Source organism: Hesperophylax consimilis, chromosome 13 (genome assembly GCF_061612785.1).
Source record: "Hesperophylax consimilis isolate HC1 chromosome 13, BYU_Hcon_1.0, whole genome shotgun sequence".
Classification (NCBI taxonomy): domain Eukaryota; kingdom Metazoa; phylum Arthropoda; class Insecta; order Trichoptera; family Limnephilidae; genus Hesperophylax; species Hesperophylax consimilis.
The window spans coordinates 26,162,358-26,171,775 of record NC_142848.1 but is presented as its reverse complement, the minus strand read 5'-3'; the positions used below and the strand labels follow the sequence as shown (position 1 = coordinate 26,171,775).

At 36.6% G+C, this 9,418-nt stretch overlaps 1 long non-coding RNA gene across 1 annotated transcript; it reads left to right on the top strand.

The window, feature by feature from the left end:
- The first annotated feature begins 3,691 nt into the window (after positions 1 to 3,691).
- On the top strand, positions 3,692 to 5,551 carry LOC149418673 (uncharacterized). Its single transcript, XR_016302991.1, has 2 exons — positions 3,692 to 3,849; positions 5,244 to 5,551. It is a non-coding gene; the product is annotated as an uncharacterized LOC149418673 (long non-coding RNA).
- The last annotated feature ends 3,867 nt before the right edge of the window (positions 5,552 to 9,418 follow it).

Sequence of the window (9,418 nt, the reverse complement as noted above, 5' to 3'; positions counted from 1 at the left end):
TAAAATCAATCGAAATGCTCCCTTTTCGGCTTGTACCACAAAGTTTCCGGACATCGTGTACTGTAAATATCCATATAACTATAACATACATCAACCACTGACTTGGGCCTAATAGAGTGCTAATGAAACCATAAATGCCATTATTGATTTTGTTGTTGCCGAAAAAGTGTTTATTTTTTTCGAAAATTTGGTTTATTGTATGAAGATTTTCTGGAAATCCGTGCGGCGCACAGCCAAAATAAAATTTTCTAAAAATATTCATACATAAAATCTTATTTTCAAAAAAAAAATCTCTTTCAACTAAACAACATCAATAGTGCCGAAATTTCAAACTTTGCACTCTATCACACTCAAAAGTCACAAGCCGCCAATGAAATAAAACCGAAGATATTTTCGCTAAAATCCACGGGACCAAAGGCAAGATTGTTGAATTGCTTTAACCGCACATGCATTTTATCAAGTACGCTACTATAAAATACGCAGCGCGCTGCTGTAAAACGGTCATTTTGGAAGTGCGATCTATACCAAACATTAATAATATTTTAATCATATCACAAGATGTTTTTACAAATAATGTACCTACGCAATACCGTACACACTACACTACACCAGATACACCTGTGCCACGTGTTGAACAAGCTGTGCAAAAGAATATAAATATTTGGAAGTTAACCTAATTTATTCCACTGTCAACAGAGGGACTAAAGAAAAATGTTGAAAATCTTTTTTTGAACTTATCATAAGAAATGCGAAAGAAAAAGGGGTGTGATTTGATAAAATATTTCCGTGATTTATTTATGGGGTATTATGCCTTGTTGCTCTTCCTCCTTCTTTAGCCAAAGTTTCTACAGGTTTCTACAAATGACAAATGAATTTGACTAATTGTTGTACTGTAATACCGGCTGTAAGACGCGGGCAACGCGGAAAAGGTATCTAATGCTGCGTTTACACGTGAGTAAAAAGCGCGAGCCGAACCGCGAATTATGGAAAACGACAGTAGCGTAAACTATCGTATCGCAAACTGCGTGAAATGCCACTAGCGGTCGCTTTATTTGCTGTTCCATTGCATTATAAGTGTAACGTTTTCAGAAATCGGCAATAAAACATGGGATTCGCAAATGCAGCACAAATTTGACATCACATGGACATTGAACATGATAAAATGATAAAAATTATAATGATAGTATCGTGTTTCTTATGTTATTTCAAAATATGGTATGTATAGCATTGCTCTACCCCTGCATACATTCTGGAATAATCTCTTATTATTATTACTATTAAATACCCCCGGATCAATGATCCCTAGAACTGGTGGTTCGCGATGGTTGGTGAATTAGCAGGTGTGCCCGGGTTCATGGGGTAAGGTTTGTCCGGGTCTTGGTGCGTCTTCTCAACAACTGCGTGGCACACGGAGAAAATTGAGTACTTTTTTTACTCTACTGTTAAAAAGGTGAAAAGTGTGTGTATGATAATTTCCTAGTAAAATATTATTCATTCACGATATATCTTAACACTTGTCCGAACAAATATACGGACGAGATGCGAAATTATTATTATTTTTAAGAACACAACATTCGATTTCCTCATAACATATTCGTGCTGTACTGTTATTTTGTTACGAAATTTGACCAGATTTTTAATAAATTAGCAATATTTCATATAAGTAAGTTTTCCCCGTGCTGGCCAAATCACGAGAGACTGGTTGAGGGAGACCCTTTGACCTTTCCAGCAGGACTTTTTCGGAATATCGTCTTGCACTGCGAGTGAGAGTCATACTCCCGCCACTCCATAACACCTCCAGACCCACCCACCCCTCATCCCGTTTTCCTTCCCAGAACTTTCTTTCCTTCCTTCCCCAAAGCATCCACAAAGATGACAAGATAGCCCGCCTTTATCAATTCTTGAGCAATTATTTTCCTGTGTGGAGCTAACGTAAAAAAGGTGCATATCAAATTATTTTGTTAATTAGTTATTAGCAATATTTATTACCTTCTGATTGCCGGTCAATTGCACGGAACCACTGTGCTACGTCGGCTTATTTTTAACCTTATTATTTTGACGGCCGGCATAGTCCAGTGGTAACGCATTGGACTGCCATTCCGAAGGTCGCGGGTTCGAAGCCGGCGTGCGCAAATAAATTTTATTTGATTAATTTGTGTTATTTCACAATTAATTAATTAAAATAATATATAGTATATTTGCGGCACGTTCCAGAGTGGAAGATACTACCAGTATCGCCCTGGTGTAAGACCACCATTCAGAATTGAAACGTTGCTCCAAATGGCTTTAGCCGTGTTTAGTGACTAGATCTGAATAGCCAGGTACTTCCCCACCTTCCTCTTTCCCTTCCCCACTTACCTTCAGCCTCACAACATCCCCCAATTGGGGATGCCATAGTCTCACTGGCTCCAGACGGGAGCAGTTGGGACTCTTGTGAGGTATTCACTTTAAAAAAAAACCGCCAAATATTTCGATAAATACAAAATCTTTGCTTATAAATAATTAATTATCCTTAGTGCTTTTCATAAAAACCTTGTCTTGTAAAAATAAATTTACATTTAAAAAAAAAAAAAAAATTGTATTTGAAATGTGTATTTATTTTGTTTAAAATGTTGACAGATGTCGTAATGTAGTTTACCGGGGGGGTTCAAACGAAAGTTAAATTTCTGACTGTGTTTTAAAAGGCAATGATCCTGAGATTTTTTTTTCTTACAAATATGTTCATCTTCACAAATTCTACATTTATAATATCCCGTGATTTAGTAGTAGTGGGTAGTTAGCGAATAACCCTTATTCAAAAGTATTGAGGAAATATTTGTGGCCTCGTGTCCTTATGGCAAGCCTTTTCGTCTTCTCACAAATACGCATTTTAGGTATTCAGAGACGAAATATGTAGCATGTCCGCAAGTGGAAAAAGACACAGCAAAAGTAGACACAGTTGGAATTTGGAATACACCAACAAAAAGACAATTCATCAAAAGCGTAAATTTAACCAAAAACCATGTACCTAAAAGTATTCAATCCATGTTTGCTGTTGACTTAGCAGAGGTGGCCGGATACATGGGGTGAGGTTTGTCAAGGTTTTGAGAGGCCAGTTCAAGGAGACACTCCAGCACACCTCTCCTGCAGGACTTTCTCAATCTTGCACCTCAGTGGGAAGGAGTCATACGTCTGAACTCACTGATCCCCAGATTCCTATCCACTCCTCTTACCTTTCTTCCATCTCAGAACCTCCTTTCTTTAAAAATACCCATATACAGCATCCCCAGATGACACAGGCTCTGACGGAAATTATTTTCTTTAAGTCCTCCTGTGTGGACTTAAAACGAATTAAAACGTTCAATATTTTTAAATTTTTAAAAAAATGCAACCGATATTTTACGTGGGAAGCCAAACATTGTTGGGAATACAATATAGTTATTTGGAATGTTGAAACCTTTGGTTTACTGGGCAATTCCATTTTTTTATTACTTTTTAAGGATTAATGACCGGACTAATTTCACCTGACGACGTGCATTCACCTGTATGAGGATGCCAATCATAACGTGAAACCGGTCCGAACATTAATACAAAGTGGACGAAAGCCATAAATGTGTTCACAAAAACGTCATACTTAAATATGTTATTCAAACTGACAAAGCATTACACATTTGTTCGCAATTAATCATTCAGATCAAACATCAAAAGCACCTGTGTATACTTCAGGAGCCAATGACTTACGTGCGACTTTGATAAATAGCAGAATTTTTTCTAACCATCTTCATTCTTTGCCCGTCCAAGACACCAAAAGAACTAAAAATGATGATCAAAACTTGCTTTTTCTTCCTGATTGTCTGCATTGCATTCCAGGTGAGTGTCTTCTACCTTTATTTATTCCTACTCTTTTACTTTTAATATTTGTTGGTTTTAATTTACTCAAAACTCACGTCAAATGCAATTTTATTCATTGCGTATTATCCCAATTACCTGGTACCAACGCATACATCACTTTGTCTCTATCCGCGTATTTTACGATATACAATCCGGTTATAACTCTCCCCAAAGCATGGTTTCACCATATTCTTCTTAGAAATTCAGTAATATTATCTCAACATCTTGTCGAACTTCTTCCAGTTCTCACTAGGTTAAAATATTCTTCCTTCCGATCAGTTCGGGCGGACCCTTCCGCATTTAGTGATCAATTTTGTTCCATTTTGGCACATTTTTCGTGAACTGTTAATTAATGGTTAAAGTTAAGTTAAGTGAACTTAATTCATTAAATTATCATATTTTCATTAAGTTATGATATTTTCATAATTTAATGAATTTACTTTATAAAAAAATATGATTTTACATGATTAACAGTTTTTCCACAAATACAATAAACTTTTTTTTTAAATACTGCGTAATAAAGTTAGAACAATTAATTATTATTAACAATACCTACAACTTGGAACAATTTCTGTCTCTAATCCTTTAGATTTTAGAATTCCTATCTCTGACGTCATCCCAATTCTTAAATCCAACATGATTCGCTGCTGGGAAGAAAATTGGACTGATACGAAAACCCGAACTGGTGCTTTTTATGCTGGAATACAAAATCATATTCCAAGTAAACCTTGGTTCCACGGCAAAAAAAAAATCTAAAAGATTTATATCCTGTATCTCGAGAATGAAAATTGGTCATTGCTCCATTGCATCCCATCTGTTTAAAATCCGGGTCCTAGATAGTCCACTCTGCCAGTGCGGCATGGAAAATGAGACTCTTGATCATGTTTTCTTTAATTGTAAAAATCATTCATCTTTCAAAGGCATTTATCGTTTACTTATAAAAATCACCCACCAATCTCCCCTTAGTATTCCTTATTTACTTTCTCTCAACAATTCTCGCATTTTCTCAGTTCTATACAAGTTCATAGACTTGAATGACTTCAATATTTTGAGATTTCCTATTCCCGTATAGATTTCCCATAAAACTATAACCATCTCCCTTAACTTTAACGGCTCATAGCACTCTTTTTAAGGTGAATTGCCTAATACAAAAAAATATGATAAATAATACCTACGACTATTCATTAGCTTGTCTTTTCATTGAAAAATTTTTTCGAAATCATTAACCATTCATTTACAGCCACAGGGTATTTTCGTCTATAGACGCCTTCCTTCGATTAACTTTTCTTTAAAAGTTCATTTTATTCACCTTCTTTCGGCTTTTTATTTAACAATTTCTCTTGTTCCTTATTTTATTTTTCTTTATTCCTCAGGGTATCTTCGCCCGCGCCGCAGCAATGCCTATATTGGACGAATTAACCAACGTCGGCAAGACAGCAATGACTACCGTTACTGGGTTTGGAACCACATTGACAGGCATGCTTACACCTAAAACATTAACAACCTAATTACATCCCACATGTGGTCTAAGTAAATCTGTGAAACATGTTTAATGCGTGGTACTTGTTCCACCTTTAGAATGATTGTTTTTGTGTTTCTTGCGTAGTTCAGTTGCTTTCATCAAATGTCCAAAATTTAAATTCATATTTTTATCTTAACAATAAAAAAACTTGTCGAAAAATCGTGTTTTGTTTAGCAATATTGTTAAAGGGGCCGTCCATGAAAATATTTTAAAATTTATTATTATTATTAAGACCTTGAGAGTAGTGTTGATTACCTCATATAAAATGTATTTTTTTGACCTCTTTTTCTTTTTATTACTACAAATGAGGTGGTGAGGTGGTTGGTGTATTTGCTCTACATAACTACATTTCGTGTATGGGACATTTTTGTACCAGAGTCGTGAGGTGGTGGGGTGAGCCGTTCAATGTTCAGCCGTTCATGCAATATTTATAATACATCTTGAATGGGGGGGGGGGGGGGCTAGTAAAATAGGTTACTCTTGTAGTATTGCAGTCCTAAAACAATACAAATTCACAGCGGCATAGCTACGTCAATCACATGGGAAGTTGACGGGTGAAGGGTGGTGGTGGTAAAGGGTGAAGGTGAGGGCGAGGGGTATGGATAGGGGGTGATTGAAAGGGAGGGGAACGGGGAGGGGAGAGATGGGCAAAATGTTAATTTAATGTTTATATTATTATGTGAACACCGCGCAATAGTTCCAACTTCACCATAGGTGTGGAGAGGATGAGTATTGACAGGTGAGGGGGAGGAGATATTAAATTTTTTTATAATGTTTAATTTGGGGCGGTTCACGGGTACCGCCGCCCCGAGAATCATTCTCTGGGTTACCAACACCTCTGACACAGGTCGCCTGAAGTCGTTCGCTACATTTAGTGACTTGGCAGGGGTGCTTGGACTCATGGGGGGTGATGTATCTGAAACACACTAATGAATAATACACGGTCGACTAATATACCTCAAAATAAAGTGGTTTAAAACTAAGTGTTTGTTTCATTTTGTAAAGAGGAAGGTTTGACACTACAAGACAACAACATGGGATCGCATGCGATCATTCTTTGGCGCCTTTTCCTAGAGTACGATCTGCTTTAGCTCAGATGACCCATCAATCACGCGAGGTGGGAGAGGTAATCACATCTGCGATGGATTGCTACATTCCCTTCACGTCAAATTCTCTGGAATAGGCACAAAGCCGTGGCTAAACCATCGATGTGCTATAAAGGCCATACTAAAAACCACGACTTATGCACTCCAAAAAATTAACTCCTCAAATAACCTTTCGGAATACCGAAAACGGGCAGAGGTTTGCAAGAGAACAAACACTAAATAGAGCTAAGAGCGACCACGACCAAAGAATTGCCAAAAGGCTAGCAGACTGCCACAGGTAGCCATTCTATCAGGAATCAGAAATTTCTTACCAAGCCCGAGAGTCGGCTAGCTATCTAGGCCCGCGAAAAAGCTGAGTTATTAGGAATTTTTTTTCGCAAAAAACTTGATTCTTAATGATAAAATAGACCCCCCCTTTCATTCCGCACTGCGGTTTCCAAATTGAGGTACCAACAATCCTGAACAAGAAGGTTCTTCGGGTATTGAACAAGTTGAAAATAGACAAAGCCAACGGACCAGACGGAACACCTGACCTGGTCCTTAGGAGGTGTTTTGCAGAATTAACTCCGGTGATCTCAAAATTATTTAAACTCCCACTCAAAAGTGGAAAGGTGCCGCCAGATCTTTGGAAAAAGGCGATCGTTCACCCAATCCCTAAGAAGGGGGACTTCTCCGATCCTTCTAATTTCTTCCCCATAGCCATCATCCATACTCTCAAAGATATTGGAAAGTATGGTTAAAAACACCTTGCTCCTTGAAACCGATCGTCTGACGATCTGTTCGGATATGTGACGCATATTTGAAAACTCGAACCTTCGGGTTAAATATCTCCAAAGCATTTGATATGGTCTGGTACCAGGCGCCTGTCGGAATTTTCCTATTGTATGGGATCCATTCAACCCTGCATAGTTGGACTCAATGTAAGAACAATTCAAACCGTAGTTGACGGCTCCTCTTCTCTACACACCAAATCAATATGGGGGTGTCACAACGGTCTGTGTTGTCATCAACGCTGTCGTTGTTACACATCAACGATCTCGTTGAATATGCACCAATTCATTGCTACGCTGACGACAGCACAATTCAAGAGGGTTATCTTTTTGACCCTCTTCAACTTATGATTTCCGGGGCGAGGATGGTAAGGTGGGGAGGGGAGCGGGGGGTAGGTCAAGATTTTGTTTTTTATTATTTGAATACATGAGAGTCCAAACTGCTCCTAACCGTCTGGGGCCAGTTTAGTTGAGCAACACTACTCACACAACAATAATTCATGCATTCGTACGTATATTTTTTTCTGAAATTCTCTACCCACCCCCCCTCAGATATGCAAATATTGCGACACCTTACACCTCACCTCAATTGAGATGGGACACCAGAACACCTCATTTCAGTATTTGAGTACCTAGCCCACCCAACACTACTATAGTATATACCTAAATACGCACACGGTAAGTAGGTATGCAGCAAAACAGTAGTTCTGGTTTATTTATATAGTAACAGCAGTTTTTTTTTTGGATTATAGTTTTTTTTACTTATAGTGATTTACGTTTTTTTCTGCGGTTCTCCACTAACACGGATTTTAAAGAGAATAATGTGTTTGAAATAAAAATAATGAAATATATATCTCTATGAGGTTAAGTATATCGGAGAGAATATATAGAGAGAACCGCAGAAAAATGAAATATATATAGAGATGTAAATATATCTATATTATTTATTTCAAACACATTATTTTCTCTGTTACCATTTGGTATATGAGTGAAGCATTAATATGTGAACTGAATTCGTATGTTTCATCACCAAGGTCGAAGGTTTATTTTAAGCCAAAGGCCCAGACCACTTAGAATGATTATTTCATCTATTGTTCTTAGAACCAGACAAGAGTCTTCAACATCACATTATGTCATAAACTGTTTGTTTGAATTTTACGAAATGTGATTTTGACTGACAACAAAGGAAGGACATAGAAAACTAAAAGAGAAGTATTTTGTTTCACTTAACATAAAAACCCATAAGCCCGTAGAGGTAAGCAGAGAAGGCAGAAGAGAGGGTATCTATGTCATTGGTCAAGAAATCCACTAATAAGATTTTAATACCTGCTACCGTAACTAATACTTGGAAATACTTATAAAATCACTCAAAGAAGATGATTCTGATTTCCCTAGCATTATTATTATTTAATTTATTACTATATTTCAAAATATATATATTATTCTACTAGTCTATAAGGTGAGCTCCAGGAGCTCGTGTTTATGGGAGGAGTAAGTTCATACAAAAAGAAAATAATACCTAAAAGGCAATGTGTAAACTATATTCAAAGTCTTATTAAATAACTACAAACGTAATTCAACATACAAATTAATATAATTCAATCTTTAAATTAGCTAAAAACATAATTCAATATACACAATTTAAGAAAATTGGTATTATTACAATGGATTTTTTTTATAGATTGTACGAGTATATTAAGGGTACAATATATCATTATCCAACTTCAGGGAGTTAATTTTCTTTTTGAATTGTTCGTATTTCAAAGTTTCTGTTACCTTAATTTTGTTTTTGGACAATATTATATTACACCATATCACACCTCATTATAATTAGTGGTGCTGAGCCATGGTCGTTGGCTATTAGGCCCTTCGTTTTGAATCAATTGCTTATGCTATCAAGGGGAGAATTTTATTGATGAAATATTCTTTAGAATTTTGATATAAATGGTTTCTTTTATACAATTCTGTGATTGGTACATTAAATTCCAGAAATATTTCTAAAGTTGGGAAGTCGTATGGTTTCCTAAGGATAATTTTAATATTTATTATTTGTATTGTTACTATGGGTTCTAAGTTAACTTTAAAGGCCCCTCCCCACCCAATAATGCCATACTACAATGTGGACTGTATTAATGCATAATAGACCATTT